The following is a 17500-nucleotide window of genomic DNA, read 5'->3' on the forward strand; positions in this document are numbered from 1 at the left end:
TAACTTTCATTTTTTACTTGGCTAGAATACCAATTTACACTCCCATGAAGTTACACGTCCTCTGTTTACAAGACAAAAGAAGGCAAAATGATAAGTGACTATATGAGGGATTGAGTATTGCCATTCAATATCAATGATTTGTAGAAAATGTCAATTTGCTCATGATGTCTGAAGATAAAACACGTTGAGTAGAATGCAATACTTTTGGGAGATGAGCAGAGTGGGAGTAGGAGCCCTTCTCTTAGGAATGCACGAAAGGAGGTCACTTTTGAAACAGGTCCCTCGACTAGAAGAGGACCAAAAGCGAACACGGATTTTCCCGCCCTTGTGAGCCCATGGTGACCGAGTTCGTGGCTGGGATCGTCTGATTTTTTTGGACTCCTACCCCACTTGTCTGATTTTGTTGTTGGCTCCTGTCTTCGGCATAAAAAAAGACTTTACGTCATAGAGGTCAGATATTTTTGTTTTAAATCTAAAGGGATTTTAGACAGTGGGGACTGTGAAGGAATTCTTAGTTTGGCATTATCTGAATTCGAGGTTCGTTCTATTGTAGAAGTTTAAGCATTTTAGTCTTTAATTTCTTACACTAGTATTTTTTATACGACTACATTTTTTTTTTCTTTTTGCCTCGGGAACATATGTTGATTATATGTAATATCAGATGCAAAATTTTCTATTTGTAGGATTATTTATGCTGTAATGTAAGGCAACAAAATAATACTCTATCTGCAAGATTAAGACAATTTATATATGATCGTAATTTATCCAAGCTTTTTGCATTTTAACAAACCAAATCCCTTATAAACATTTTTGCATTATTCATCAACAAATTCTGCCATAAGTATATTATATTTATCGTTCTTATTAAACACATGCAACGACATACCACTTACACACACAATACATATACACATACACATACACACATATATTATATATCAAATAAGCCATATATTTTAATACATTAAAGTCTGGATTCTCTTAACGACCTCGGGATCAGAGCCCCAGGCGAAATCACTCAAAGACTATAGTATCTGACCGGCCGGGTTTCGAACCCTGGTCCAGGATACATGTATGACATAGACCTTACCACTTAGCCACTTTCTTCGTGGCTAAGTGGTAAGGTCAATGTCATACAGGTATCCTGGACCAGGGTTCGAAACCCGGCCGGTCAGATACTATAGTCTTTGAGTGATTTCGCCTGGGGCTCTGATCCCGAGGTCGTTAAGAGAATCCAGACTTTAATATATTAAAATATATGGCTTATTTGAAATATAAAAAACACGTTTAAATGAAAAATTTATCATATATATATGTATATATATACAGTATATATATATATATATATATATATATATATATATATATATATATATATATATATATATATATATATATATATATATGTATATATATATATATATATATATATATATATATATATATATATATATATATATATATATATATATATATATATATATACTGTATGTATGTATATATATAAATATATATATATATATATATATATATATATATATATATATATATATATATATAGTATATATATATATATATATATATATATATATATATATATATATATATATATATATATATATATATATATATATATACACATACACAAAAATAACAAATGCAGTCGTTTATAGTCCAGTATAGGACAAAGGCCTCAGACATGTCAATTCATATCTGGGGTTTTGGTCAGTTTTCCTCATCACTCTTTAATCTGATCGCTCACAGCATACCAACCCAGTATGGAAGTCCTTGACCAGTACAGCATTATTGATCATAGTGATACTATGTGTATATATATATATATATATATATATATATATATATATATATATATATATATATATATATATATGTATATATATATATATATATATATATATATATATATATATATATATATATATATATACATACATATATATATGTATATATATATATATATATATATATATATATATATATATATATATATATATATATATATATATATATATGTGTGTGTGTGTGTGTGTGTGTGTGTGTGTGTGTGTGTGTGTGTGTGTGTGTGTGTGTTTGAACCGTGGTAACTGGTGACTTCCACTATGAGGTCTCGAATTCAATCTCCTCTCAAGTCTGATAGAATGGACGTAAACACATACGAGAATGGGTCAGTGTCGCTGTGGCCGAGTGGTACGGTATTTGGCAGACAACTTCCTGAGTCTCACTCACTATTCCGGATATAAAATTTACCTACATTAGCAAATGGTCTGAAAAATAGGTGTTAATAAAGCCTATAGGCCTTGCTGTTGAATCATCAATAGCCATTGTTTGACCCTTGCTGGTCCTAGCTTGGGTGGAGAGGGGTATGGGCATTTTCACTGTCCCTGGCCTCTGCCATTCATGAGTGGCTTAAAAGAGAGAAATGGCGGACTATATACCGTCTGGAAATGTAAAGATCAACATTTTCTCTTGAATAGTCTTCTTTGGCAACATAAGATTCTACGAGTGAAGAGCTTAAGTAACATCATCTTATATCAGAAATTTCTTCTTGCCACACGCTAGGCCGTTAAGTACGCTATCTTAGAATTAAAAAACACAGAATAGCATATTCTATATATAAGGTATATTATTATCATAGGCATTATATTAGAATCAATAACTACGGAAGAAGTAGTGACTGTTATACTAGTAGCTTGCAATTACTACCATAATATGAAGAGCTGTTACTAATGTAATTATAATGACGATACCTTATTATTAATGATAAAACATGACTTGAGACTAGGCTAACTTTGCAAAATATTGAGATGTAATAACTCATGATTATCGAAAATTTCATCATTATTGTGATAACCTATTCCTAACCATACAACGTGAAACTATGAATAGCTACTAGCATTTGTTAAATATTCATGTTTATCAAAACATTTATCCATCCCATTTATACCTAATTTACAAGAGCTTTACCTTTAAAGTTAAGTCCGTTTTCTATGAAGTCTTCCAGTTTGTCATTTTCAGGGCTAACTCCGATATAAAGCAGTTATAGAGGATGCTTTGGTTTATGATGGTTGATTTTTTATTCGTTTTCGAAACACTAATCATCTGTGTTTCCCTAAGTTCATACTTTTGATATACACCAGCCAAGGCGCGTAAAAGATCAAGGATAATTACATCGCTTGTTGAAATATAGTAATGTACAATATTACTTACATCGAGGGTATTGCCCCTCACTAAATATTAGTGGACGTTGTTCAGTGCACTTTGTATACTTTTAAGTAATTTCATTTAAATTATTTATACATAAATATATTAAAAAAAAAATCTATCAGAATCCTAATAGTAGTGGGTATAAACTAATAAAATTATTATGTTACACTATATACTTACTTTACTTTAAGGGCTGCTTATCTGGTCCTGTACAGCAGGGAACCCTACTCTCCACAGGACCTCCACGGTTATATTATGATGTTTATTTGGGAGCATTTAACATTTCACAGTGTGTATTGTTCGCTTACTGTATGATCATCACTGTCAAAACACTGACAAAACAAGAATGTCTTCAGTTTCCTCTTGAAAGCCTTATTGTATAGTCTCGGGGCCGCATATTTCAAGGCTCTAGAGCCTACAGTAGACATGTATCTAGGTTCTGATAGTTTGAAACCATCTATAACTATTCTCATGTCAGGACAATTTGTTGGTTGCACAAAATGTTGCAATTCTCTTAAATATTTTGGACGACCGGTTCTGATAACTTGGTGGGTTATTGTACCTATTTTAAGTTCAATTATCGCTTTAATCGGCAGCCAGTGTAGATTAATTAGTATAGGAGTGATCCTTTCTCTAGTTGGGACACATCTTATCAGACTTGCTCCTCTGTTTATTATGTTTTGTAATCACTTAAGTTGTACTTTTGGTAAATTGTAGTAGATGTAGTTATAGTAGTCATTTCGGGTAATAACACAGTTTATCAGAAGTTTCTTTACGGAACATTCATCCAGGTACTTTTTTTTATAAAAGCAATATTCCATAGATGATAACCAGCAGTTTTTACTTTATCACTTATTTGGGCATTGAGAGGCAAGTTGCAGTCAAGAAATACGCCTTTATTTATGGTTATTTGAATATCACCCAAACTTCTCACACTGGGAGGTATTCATAAAAAGGAAGGATATCCTTGTAAGCATAAGGTAGAAGTACAAGGTAATTCTCTGAAGCAGAAGGTAGAAGTATATGCAAATCTTTCTTTCCATATTCATAATGATTACCTTTTACTTGCGAGGATATCCTCCAAGCTGAAGTAAAAGGTTGACTCGTGTTTCGGGAGCACTTAGTTACATGTTGGAACTTGGAACTTGTAAGATTTCATTTGTGCTGTCAAGATAAGAAAGAGTTTAGTATTTATAATACGTATTTAATGCCTTGTTTTTACTTTTATTTAATTAAGTTTACGCATCAAAAATAACACAGACGCCGTCGCGCCTTCCCCAAAGCCTCGCTGGCCACATCTATCCCCCACCCCTTGCATTAGAAGTTCTTTGACCTCTTTTTAGCTCCCTCACCCCTTGCATTAGAAGTTCTTTGACCTTTTTTTAGCTCCCTCACCCCTTGCATTAGAAGTTCTTTGACCTTTTTTTAGCTCCCTCACCCCTTGCATTAGAAGTTCTTTGACCTCTTTTTAGCTCCCTCACCCCTTGCATTAGAAGTTCTTTGACCTTTTTTTAGCTCCCTCACCCCTTGCATTAGAAGTTCTTTGACCTTTTTTTAGCTCCCTCACCCCTTGCATTAGAAATTCTTTGACCTTTTTTTTAGCTCCCTCACCCCTTGCATTAGAAGTTCTTTGACCTCTTTTTAGCTCCCTCACCCCTTGCATTAGAAGTTCTTTGACCTCTTTTTAGCTCCCCCACCCCTTGCATTAGAAGTTCTTTGACCTCTTTCTAGCTCCCCCACCCCTTGCATTAGAAGTTCTTTGACCTCTTTTTAGCTCCCTCACCCCTTGCATTAGAAGTTCTTTGACCTTTTTTTAGCTCCCTCACCCCTTGCATTAGAAGTTCTTTGACCTTTTTTTAGCTCCCTCACCCCTTGCATTAGAAGTTCTTTGACCTCTTTTTAGCTCCCTCACCCCTTGCATTAGAAGTTCTTTGACCTTTTTTTAGCTCCCTCACCCCTTGCATTAGAAGTTCTTTGACCTTTTTTTAGCTCCCTCACCCCTTGCATTAGAAGTTCTTTGACCTTTTTTTTAGCTCCCTCACCCCTTGCATTAGAAGTTCTTTGACCTCTTTTTAGCTCCCACACCCCTTGCATTAGAAGTTCTTTGACCTTTTTTTTAGCTCCCTCACCCCTTGCATTAGAAGTTCTTTGACCTTTTTTAGCTCCCTCACCCCTTGCATTAGAAGTTCTTTGACCTCTTTTTAGCTCCCTCACCCCTTGCATTAGAAGTTCTTTGACCTTTTTTAGCTCCCTCACCCCTTGCATTAGAAGTTCTTTGACCTCTTTTTAGCTCCCCCACCCCTTGCATTAGAAGTTCTTTGACCTTTTTTTAGCTCCCTCACCCCTTGCATTAGAAGTTCTTTGACCTCTTTTTAGCTCCCCCACCCCTTGCATTAGAAGTTCTTTGACCTCTTTCTAGCTCCCCCACCCCTTGCATTAGAAGTTCTTTGACCTCATTTTAGCTCCCTCACCCCTTGCATTAGAAGTTCTTTGACCTTTTTTTAGCTCCCTCACCCCTTGCATTAGAAGTTCTTTGACCTCTTTCTAGCTCCCCCACCCCTTGCATTAGAAGTTCTTTGACCTTTTTTTTAGCTCCCTCACCCCTTGCATCAGAAGTTCTTTGACCTCTTTCTAGCTCCCCCACCACTTGCATTAGAAGTTCTTTGACCTCTTTCTAGCTCCCACACACCTTGCAGTAGAAGTTCTTTGACCTCTTTTTAGCTCCCCCACCCCGTGCATTAGAAGTTCTTTGACCTCTTTTAAGCTCCCCCACCCCTTGCATTAAAAGTTCTTTGACCTCTTTTTAGCTCCCCCACCCCGTGTACTAGAAGTTCTTTAACCTCTTTTTAGCTCCCTTACCCGTTGCATTAGAAGTTCTTTTACCTCTTTTTAGCTTCCCCACCCCTTGCATTAGAAGTTCTTTGACCTCTTTTTAGCTCCCTCACCCCTTGCACTAGAAGTTCTTTGACCTCTTTTTAGCTCCCCCACCCCTTGCATTAGAAGTTCTTTGACCTCTTTTTAGCTCCCTCACCCCTTGCATTAGAAGTTCTTTGACCTCTTTTTAGCTCCCTCACCCCTTGCATTAGAAGTTTTTTGAACTCTTTTTAGCTCCCACACCCCTTGCATTAGAAGTTTTTTGACCTCTTTTTAGCTCCCACACTCCTTGCATTAGAAGTTCTTTGACCTTTTTTTAGCTCCCTCACCCCTTGCATTAGAAGTTCTTTGACCTCTTTCTAGCTCCCCCACCCCTTGCATTAGAAGTTTTTTGACCTCTTTCTAGCTCCCCCACCCCTTGCATTAGAAGTTCTTTGACCTCTTTTTAGCTCCAATACCCCTTGCATTAGAAGTTCTTTGACCTCTTTTTAGCTCCCACACCCCTTGCAGTAGAAGTTCTTTTACCTCTTTTTAGCTTCCCCACCCCTTGCATTAGAAGTTCTTTGACCTCTTTTTAGCTCCCCCACCCCTTGCATTAGAAGTTCTTTGACCTCTTTTTAGCTCCCACACCCCTTGCATTAGAAGTTCTTTGACCTTTTTTTAGCTCCCTCACCCCTTGCATTAGAAGTTCTTTGACCTCTTTCTAGCTCCCCCACCCCTTGCATTAGAAGTTTTTTGACCTCTTTCTAGCTCCCCCACCCCTTGCATTAGAAGTTCTTTGACCTTTTTTTAGCTCCCTCACCCCTTGCATTAGAAGTTCTTTGACCTCTTTCTAGCTCCCCCACCCCTTGCATTAGAAGTTTTTTGACCTCTTTCTAGCTCCCCCACCCCTTGCATTAGAAGTTCTTTGACCTCTTTTTAGCTCCAATACCCCTTGCATTAGAAGTTCTTTGACCTCTTTTTAGCTCCCACACCCCTTGCAGTAGAAGTTCTTTTACCTCTTTTTAGCTTCCCCACCCCTTGCATTAGAAGTTCTTTGACCTCTTTTTAGCTCCCCCACCCCTTGCATTAGAAGTTCTTTGACCTCTTTTTAGCTCCCACACCCCTTGCATTAGAAGTTCTTTGACCTCTTTTTAGCTCCCACACCCCTTGCATTAGAAGTTCTTTGACCTCTTTTTAGCTCCCCCACCCCTTGCATTAGAAGTTCTTTGACCTCTTTTAAGCTCCCCCACCCCTTGCATTAGAAGTTCTTTGACCTCTTTTTAGCTCCCACACCCCTTGCATTAGAAATTCTTTGACCTCTTTTTAGCTCCAACACCCCTTGCATTAGAAGTTTTTTTTACCTCTTTTTAGCTTCCCCACTCCTTGCATTAGAAGTTCTTTGACCTCTTTTTAGCTCCCCACCCCTTGCATTGGAAGTTCTTTGACCTCTTTTTAGCTCCAACACCCCTTGCATTAGAAGTTTTTTTTACCTCTTTTTAGCTTCCCCACTCCTTGCATTAGAAGTTATTTGACCTCTTTTTAGCTCCCCACCCCTTGCATTGGAAGTTCTTTGACCTCTTTTTAGGTCCCCCACCCCTTGCATTAGAAGTTCTTTGACCTCTTTTTAGCTCCCCCACCCCTTGCATTAGAAGTTCTTTGACCTCTTTTTAGCTTCCCCACCCCTTGCATTAGAAGTTCTTTGACCTATTTTTAGCTTCCACCCCTTGCATTAGAAGTTCTTTGACCTCTTTTTAGCTCCCCACCCCTTGCATTGGAAGTTCTTTGACATCTTTTTAGGTCCCCCACCCCTTGCATTAGAAGTTCTTTGACCTCTTTTTAGCTCCCACACCCCTTGCATTAGAAGTTCTTTGACCTCTTTTTAGCTCCCCCACCCCTTGCATTAGAAGTTCTTTGACCTCTTTTAAGCTCCCCCACCCCTTGCATTAGAAGTTCTTTGACCTCTTTTTAGCTCCCACACCCCTTGCATTAGAAATTCTTTGACCTCATTTTAGCTCCAACACCCCTTGCATTAGAAGTTCTTTGACCTCTTTTAAGCTCCCCCACCCCTTGCATTAGAAGTTCTTTGACCTCTTTTTAGCTCCCACACCCCTTGCATTAGAAGTTCTTTGACCTCTTTTTAGCTCCAACACCCCTTGCATTAGAAGTTTTTTTTACCTCTTTTTAGCTTCCCCACTCCTTGCATTAGAAGTTCTTTGACCTCTTTTTAGCTCCCCACCCCTTGCATTGGAAGTTCTTTGACCTCTTTTTAGCTCCAACACCCCTTGCATTAGAAGTTTTTTTTACCTCTTTTTAGCTTCCCCACTCCTTGCATTAGAAGTTATTTGACCTCTTTTTAGCTCCCCACCCCTTGCATTGGAAGTTCTTTGACCTCTTTTTAGGTCCCCCACCCCTTGCATTAGAAGTTCTTTGACCTCTTTTTAGCTCCCCCACCCCTTGCATTAGAAGTTCTATGACCTCTTTTTAGCTTCCCCACCCCTTGCATTAGAAGTTCTTTGACCTATTTTTAGCTTCCACCCCTTTGCATTAGAAGTTCTTTGACCTCTTTTTAGCTCCCCACCCCTTGCATTGGAAGTTCTTTGACCTCTTTTTAGGTCCCCCACCCCTTGCATTAGAAGTTCTTTGACCTCTTTTTAGCTCCCACACCCCTTGCATTAGAAGTTCTTTGACCTCTTTTTAGCTCCCCCACCCCTTGCATTAGAAGTTCTTTGACCTCTTTTAAGCTCCCCCACCCCTTGCATTAGAAGTTCTTTGACCTCTTTTTAGCTCCCACACCCCTTGCATTAGAAATTCTTTGACCTCTTTTTAGCTCCAACACCCCTTGCATTAGAAGTTCTTTGACCTCTTTTAAGCTCCCCCACCCCTTGCATTAGAAGTTCTTTGACCTCTTTTTAGCTCCCACACCCCTTGCATTAGAAGTTCTTTGACCTCTTTTTAGCTCCAACACCCCTTGCATTAGAAGTTTTTTTTACCTCTTTTTAGCTTCCCCACTCCTTGCATTAGAAGTTCTTTGACCTCTTTTTAGCTCCCCACCCCTTGCATTGGAAGTTCTTTGACCTCTTTTTAGGTCCCCCACCCCTTGCATTAGAAGTTCTTTGACCTCTTTTTAGCTCCCCCACCCCTTGCATTAGAAGTTCTTTGACCTCTTTTTAGCTTCCCCTCCCCTTGCATTAGAAGTTCTTTGACCTATTTTTAGCTTCCACACCCTTGCATTAGAAGTTCTCTGACCTTTTTTTTTTTAGCACCCCCACCCCTTGTATTAGAAGTTCTTTGACCTCTTTTTAGCTCCCACACCCCTTGCATTAGAAGTTCTTTGACTTCTTTTTAATTCCCACACCCCTTGCATTAGAAGTTCTTTGACCTCTTTTTAGCTCCCCCACCCCTTGCATTAGAAGTTCTTTGACATCTTTTCAGCTCCCACACCCCTTGCATTAGAAGTTCTTTGACCTCTTTTTAGTTTCCCCACCCCTTGCATTAGAAGTTTTTTTTACCCCCGTTTAGCTCCCCACCCCTTGCATTAGAAGTTCTTTGACCTCTTTTTAGCTCCCCCACCCCTTGCATTAGAGGTTCTTTGACCTCATTTTAGCTCCCCCACTCCTTGCATTAGAAGTTCTTTTACCTCTTTTTAGCTCCCACACCCCTTGCATTAGAAGTTCTTTGACCTCTTTTTAGCTTCCCCACCCCTTGCATTAGAAGTTCTTTGACCTCTTTTTAGCTCCCACACCCCTTGCATTAGAAGTTTTTTTTACCTCTTTTTAGCTCCCACACTTCTTGCATTAGAAGTTCTTTGACCTCTTTTTAGCTCCCACACCTCAAGCATTAAAGTTCTTTGACCTCTTTTTAGCTCCCCCACCCCTTGCATTAGAATTTCATTGACCTTTTTTTAGCTCCCACACCTCTACCATTAAAAGTTCTTTGACCTCTTTTTAGCTCCCACAACTCTAGCATCAGAAGTTCTTTGACTTCTATTTAGCTCCCACACCTCTAGCATTAGAAGTTCTTTGACCTCTTTTTAGCTCCCACACCTCTAGCAATAGAAGTTCTTTGACCTATTTTTAGCTCCCACACCTCTAGCATTAGAAGTTCTTTGACTTCTTTTTGGCTCTCACACCTCTAGCATTAGAAGTTCTTTGACCTCTTTTCAGCTCCCTTACCTCAAGCATTATAAGTTCTTTGACCTCTCTTTATAGCTCCCACACCTCTAACATTAGAAGTTTTTTTACCTCTCTCTTTAGCTCCCACACTTCTAGCATTAAAAGTTCCTTGACATATATTTCTAGGTTCCATACTTTTAGCATTAGAGGGTCTTCGATCTATATTTTGAGGTACCTTACTTCTAGCATTAGAGGATCTCTATTTTTAGGTGTCTTACCTCTGGCATTAGAGGCTCCTCTTCGCTGTTCTCTCCTGTCTTCTAGTTTTCAAGATCTTCTTTCATTAGATTATCTGTTTCTTTCGAGATTTCATTGTCTCTTTTCCTTAGTTCGTCAGTGTCCTTCTAGATTTCAAAAGAGATTTCAGTGCCGCAAGTCCTCACTTCGTCAGATTCCTCAGGGAAATCGAAGGCATTTATTCTTTACCTATCTGGGCAATGAGTAAAGAGATGAATACTATCGATTTCTCCGCATACACTGTCATGCCAAAGTAAATGACGAGCAACATGATATATTTACCAATATCGTCTGGATATGTCCTTACTTCAATGGCGAATTTTGGGACAATCCTGTTGAAGAACTACACGTCACTCACCGTTCAGTTGAACCGTTCAGCCTCCATCCTCATTCCCCGCAATTCGTTTTTGGACCGATACAAAGCCTCGTACTTTTTCCAAGAGTCTCCTTTAATAAGACATCGTCGCAAAAGCCCAAGCAAAGGATCCTTCAAGGCGCATACATTATGATCTTCAAAGCTCAGCTGCCAACGGAAGATGCCGTGTCTTTCTATAGGTCGGGTGATATAAAATGAACGATCGGCAACTTCTACAGCAACCAAAACCATCTGTAGTTGATGGTGTTCTGAAGGCGTAACTCACAATTCTTACCGTCAGCTTCCTATTCCGCCAGAACGCGATTTCTGTGAGTTAAGTGAAATCCTTCTCCCAGTCATCAACTCATTTCCTCTTACTCCTATTGACGCGCAATTCCTTGGTTAGATTTCGCCAGCTACATACAGATCATGTGAGGTGTTGCATGCTACGTTTGAAAAAATGAAGATCAGGTCTTCAGAAGTCATTTGAAGCTTATGGGAGGAGTTGTTCAGGGCTGCTCCTGGAAATTTCAGTTCTGGTGTCATTCAGAAATCCATGTTAAGTATACGGCTATGTCCTTTGAAGACTTTTGGAAATTCGGGAAAGTTTTCTTCCGAAACCGTTCTGAGATTCCGTTCTGGAGGCATTCAGAATTCCATGCTAAGTCTATGGCTATTTTTTCTGAAGCCATTTGGAAATCCGGGAAAGTTTTCTTCCGATACCGTTCTGAAATTCCGTTCTAGAGGCATTCAGAATTCCATGCTAAGTCTATGGCTATTTCTTCTGAAGCCATTTGGAAATCCAAGAAGATTTTCTTCCGAATTCTTTTAAGACTCGCGAAAAATTCGTCTTGTTTTTTAACAACAACAACAACAACAACAACAATAATAATAATGATAATGAAATAATAATAATAATAATAATAATAATAATAATAATAATAATAATAATAATAATAATAATAATAATAATAATAATAATAATAATAATAATAATAAACTACGTGATTTGATTTATGGATTTGAGTTGAAAAGTTTTGAAGACGCTAAACGCTCAACTTTGCAGTTTGAAGGAACTTTAAGATACCCGGACGAAGGGCGAAGGGTAATTGAGGTTTAAGTAAACCGAATTGAAATAGTTGATTTCATTTAAATTATTTCAGGTTTGGGATTTAGAACAATCTATTTCTGGTACGAATCGATATATATATATATATATATATATATATATATATATATATATATATATATATATATATATATGTATATGTATATATATAGTTTATATATGTGTATATACATGCATGTATATAAGCTTTTGCAGTATATGAATATTCTGTGTATGTGTATATTTATACGATGTATATATATACATATATATGCATACATATACATAATATATGTATACATATACATATATATATTATATATACATATACATACATATATATATATATATATATATATATATATATATATATATATATATATATATATAATATATACTGTATATATACAGTATATATATATATATATAATATTTATATATTATATGAATACAGTATATTTGCATGTACTGTACACACACACACACACACACACACATATATATATATATATATATATATATATATATATATATATATATATATATATACACATACATATATAATGTTTGTACATACATACATCCCTAAATACAGCAGCCTTCGTATTCTCCCAACTGTTTATACATGCAAAAGCAAATGTAAAATGCATATCACCAAGTTATGGCTTAACCTTGATATTTCATCGCGATTCCAAGTGTGGACAAGATATCTGTCTGCAAGCCACTGTACATTTTGTTCTTCAAAACGGAATAACATTTTGAAATCATGATCAAGTGTGGGTAAACGGGGCATGTATTGTTTAACATGCCTCACATCCACAAAATCTGCCATCGTGCTGAGAATCGGACAGAACAACCTTTCTCTTCGAACTGCAGTCTGCTACTGACCAGACTCAGCTTTTTCGAAGCATATGCTCTTTATATGAAGTAAAGGGTCTTCTTTATGTATAACCATTTACTTTTATGTGATTATAAGGATATGCTTTTGCTCTAAAAGTAGAAGCTTTTGCTTGAAATATTTATGAATACAAGTAGAAGGATTTCCTTCATATTTTGTAAGTATAAGCATATCCTTTTCTTTATGAATACCGCCCATTGTTTCTCTTTCCCACCACCATAAACTCAGTTTTGTTCTCATTTAATTTTAGTTGTTTAATTATCATTCCTTCTCTAACACTATCAAAGATTCGGTTTAGAGTTTCAGTAGTGCCATCTATGTCATTTATGGAGAAGTAAAATTGTGTGTCATCCGCAAATAGTTTGAACTTCTCGCCACCCCTTTATAGTATTTTCGATAGACCAATAGTATAGATGCAGAATAAGATAGGGCCAAATACACGCCCCTGGGGTACCCTTCTGTTTAAAGGTTTATATGATGAATTAGAGCTTCCAATTTGTACAGTGTTTTCTACCAACCAAGTAGTCTTTCAGGTATTCGAAAGCTTGATCTTCAACGCCGATGGACCGTAGATCATTTAGTAGCAGTTCATGCACAACTGTATAAAAAGCATCACTAAGATCTAGTAATATTAAAATACCGCATTTATTTATTTTCATCTATCATTTCCAGCATATCATTTACCACAGAGCAAATGGCTGTCTCTGTAGAGTATAGTTTTCTGTAAGCAGATTGGTTGTCACGCAAAGCTTTAATACTTCCATAAGTGACTGACCAGTTCAAGAATTACGTATTCTAGCACTTTTAAAACAAAGGATAGATTCGAAATAGGTATATATGAGTTTAATTCCTGGTAATCCAGAGCACTTTTGATAACTGGTGTGACTAGCCATCTTCTCAGATTTGGGAAACTTACATTCATCAATGCTTGCATTTGCTATTCTCATAATTATTTCGGCTAGACTAAAAATGTTTCTCTCTCCAATTACTTCAGATATTGGCATAAGATCAATCGTGCAGTTTATTTTCTTTGTTCTCTTGATAATCCTGGTGATGTCATCTTGTGTCAGGTTGTTAAATTTCATTAATTTTATCTGTGTATCTGGTGGATCATTAAGCTGATGTTGAACATTTACAAATAACCTGGTCATATTTTCAATTTTGTTTTTAAAAAGAATACTAGAAAATTATTTGCTTATTCCTGGTCACTGTATCCATCAGGTAGCTTCTTTTCGTTTACATTTCCCATTATACCATTCAGGAGACGATATAACTTATTTATGTCTGTTGCTGCTTCGCGGATCTTTCTCTTGTAGTATTCACTTTTTTTTCCTTCTTAGTAGGTAGTTATAGTAACACAGCAGTTTTGTATTCTACCCGAGTACTTTCAGTTTTTAACTGATTCCACTTTCTTTCTTTGTCTTTTTTCCCTCTTTTTCACTAGAGTCTCTACATCGAACCAAGGAGATTTGTCTTTTGCAGTTATAGTCTTTTCCATCGGTGGACACGTGTTATCATATTCACTTTTACTCACTTTATTATAAGTGGTCGTAAGACACTTAACACACATAGCTCCAACAAACGTTGGTTATCATGATCACAGGGAATGTTGATAGCATCGTTTATTTTCTTTGTAACTTCTTCAATAAATACGGTAGGAGAAAAATTTTATTTTTGTCTAAAGTCGAATGTAAGATAAAAAACTTATGTCTAATCAGACTGATATTTCAAGTAGCAATTCTTCTGTATATTGAGATTTTACTATGATTCTATAATTCAGTAGTCAAACCCTTAACATCCTATTTCTTGATTACAAAACGAACACAAAATCAAAATCGGGAATATAATCTCTCTCTCTCTCTCTCTCTCTCTCTCTCTCTCTCTCTCTCTCTCTCTCTCTCTCTCTCTCTCTCTCTCTCTCTCTCTGTCATCATATGCTATCTCATGGACATGTCCCGATATATAAGACATTCATGTTGGGAGATAAGAGTAGACTTTCAGTAACTGAGATCCAGCAATGCCAAAACAACGTTTATCTTTTAAGTTGATGAAAGAGATATTTTAGATCACTTGAGTAGAAGCTTGCGATATGCAAATCTGACTTAGGGTTGTACCTTATGCTCACAAGGACAAGATTATGAAAGAAGGTACTCTCTCTCAGTGACTGATATATAAGAAATTTAAGAAAAGTGGTTTTATACCAGTGCTTATGTTGCCTTCGAGACTTGGTTTACTACCGTGTTTTTTGCAATATATGCAACAAAGAAATTAACCTTTTGGTGCTTATGCCCTTGCAAAAGTCGGGGTGAGATATGGCCTTCGATGAAAAATGAGGTTCGCGAATAAAAGGTTATTTTTTTTTTTTTTTTTTTTTTTTTTTTTTTTTTTTTTTTTTTTTAAATCGGTACGTCCAAACTATGACAGGTTAAGGCTTCAGGTTTGTTGCATTTTATTGGAAACATATTGATCTCTGCATTAATGTAAAAAAAAAAATTACTAGGATGCTAAAATATAATAAAAAGGCGTGTTAAACGGGATTTCTTTTTCATTTTTTTTTTTATAGAAATTCATGAAAAATACGACTATGTTTGAGAATTTTGTCCGATACGCAAATTGTGTAGAATTCTATATCTTTCACGTGTATGCAACCTCTTCCCAATAAATGTATTAGTAAGTTAGGTGTGAATGAATAAGTAGCTTAGTTTCGAAGCGAAAATTTCTGATTTTGCGACCTACTTATGTTGACGTTTTTCATTGTTACGATGTACCACATAAAGATAAGAAAAAAAAATTAAGACATCATTGTAAAGCTGAGTACATTTGCAATTTTATGAGTAAATAATAAATATATATATTGTTGAAAAATATTGAGCAGTTTACCGTTAGAATACCGTAAGTTTTGCAATTTTGTGGTATATTTTACGGTGACATTTTTTTTCTTTTTTTTATATAGAAGCGTTAATTCATTTATGTCGTTTTATATGCAATATGCAAGTACAAAGAATGGACTTTCTAATCATATATGAGACATGTATATTGCTGTTATTTCCATATACACAAACCCGCCGAGAATAATTTTTCTACGAGAGCATAAATTGAAAAAATGAAAAAAAAAATATGTCACATTGGAGATAAGCATAGGCCTGCCACACATGTGCTACTACTACCCGTTTTCTTTAAGCTCTTCATATGTCTCAACCATGTGCCCTCTCGTGGAGTGAGTTTCGTTTTCCTTGAGTGACGCACGTATTTACGTCGAATTTCTCCCCCCCCCCCCCCGAAAATAAGTTACGCATGACACAGCAATTTGCGTTATCTGATCACTTACGGCAAACAAATATTTTCACGCGTCATTGTGTCATCGGATTACCAGAGGGTTAATCTAACTTAATAATTCACTAGATCATCAGGTTTGTAAGAATGTTTAAAATAAAGTGTTCTTGATTGCTTGGAAATTAATTGGAGCTATATATGCTCTGCTAACGAAAGTATCACAGACAGTGAAACAGAAAAACTGGTATTAAGGAACCGGTATCTCTCCATACCGCTTCAGTAAGCTCATGAATGGAGGAGTGGTAGTTGCAGCTTGTTTTCAGCTCCTATATCAAAAAGATTAGTCTGCCTGTTTATAGCTCTAGCATGTGTATATCACAAGAACATCAGTGTCCAGTGTTTACAACCACTTATAAGATGGCATTAAGGTATTTTCTATTGTGTGCAGTATCTTTGAAATGGTAGAAAACTTCTCAATTTAGTTGTTAGAATTCGAGTCAACAACCTGTCGCAAAACCTAGTTTTGTTATCATGATATAACATAATTCAGTTTCAGTTGCTTGTCGTTACTGTTCTTACACTTGATAGCAACGTCAGTGAAGATACGCCTTAGCCAGCTTAGATAAAAATTTTAGCTTTCAGAACCTTATTGTACTTTCAATATGATAAAAAGGTTCCTCTCTTAGCGCATACACTTTATAGTTTTCATTATACGCTGGGTGATTTTCCAGATGGTGACATAGATGCTGTTCTGTTAATATTCTTAGACTGTCTCCTATTCAATGATTTTCGGTGTATTGAATTAGATTGTGAAACGCCAACTTCTCACTCGTCTCCTACAGTTGTTCTGATGACATGCCACTCTTGTTCCTGATTCCAGATTTTGGATTACCACAACAGTTCTTTGTAACAATTAATAGATTCTTTTGCTTATCTTAATTTAGGGTATTCACCTTTCACTAAATAAATTACTTTGTCAGCAGGAAACAGTGTTGTACAAATAGGGGATTCTGTAAAAAAAAAAAAAACGTTTTGTTTGGATATACGTGACGCATATTTATCCTTTACATAATGATATAGTTGGTTATCGCCTTCGAACTTTGATTATATTTGTGGACAACTAATAACACGAACGTGTAGTTCATGTTATGAGCTGACCTTGTATGTTTGGTAAAATATGATTCATCATTTGAACAGAAATTTTGAAAATCTTTATTAAGTACATTTTGCATCTGCGTAGAACCATAATCTGCAAGACCTCTTTGCCTGGTTATTCAAGAGTACCGACAAAGTGTACAATGAAGTACACGACAATTTATATGTACAGATGAATTACGTTTCCATTTTCTTTAAAGCTTTACTGGAATTAGGTTTTT

The 17500-nt window shown here is 36.5% G+C and overlaps 1 protein-coding gene across 19 annotated transcripts in view; it reads left to right on the plus strand.

The window, feature by feature from the left end:
• LOC137632549 (mucin-2-like) overlaps positions 1-17500 on the plus strand; it is a 344115-nt gene that overhangs the window by 75239 nt on the left and 251376 nt on the right. The gene's annotated exons all lie outside the window — the stretch shown is intronic.

Source organism: Palaemon carinicauda, chromosome 41, assembly GCF_036898095.1.
Source record: "Palaemon carinicauda isolate YSFRI2023 chromosome 41, ASM3689809v2, whole genome shotgun sequence".
Lineage (NCBI taxonomy): Eukaryota > Metazoa > Arthropoda > Malacostraca > Decapoda > Palaemonidae > Palaemon > Palaemon carinicauda.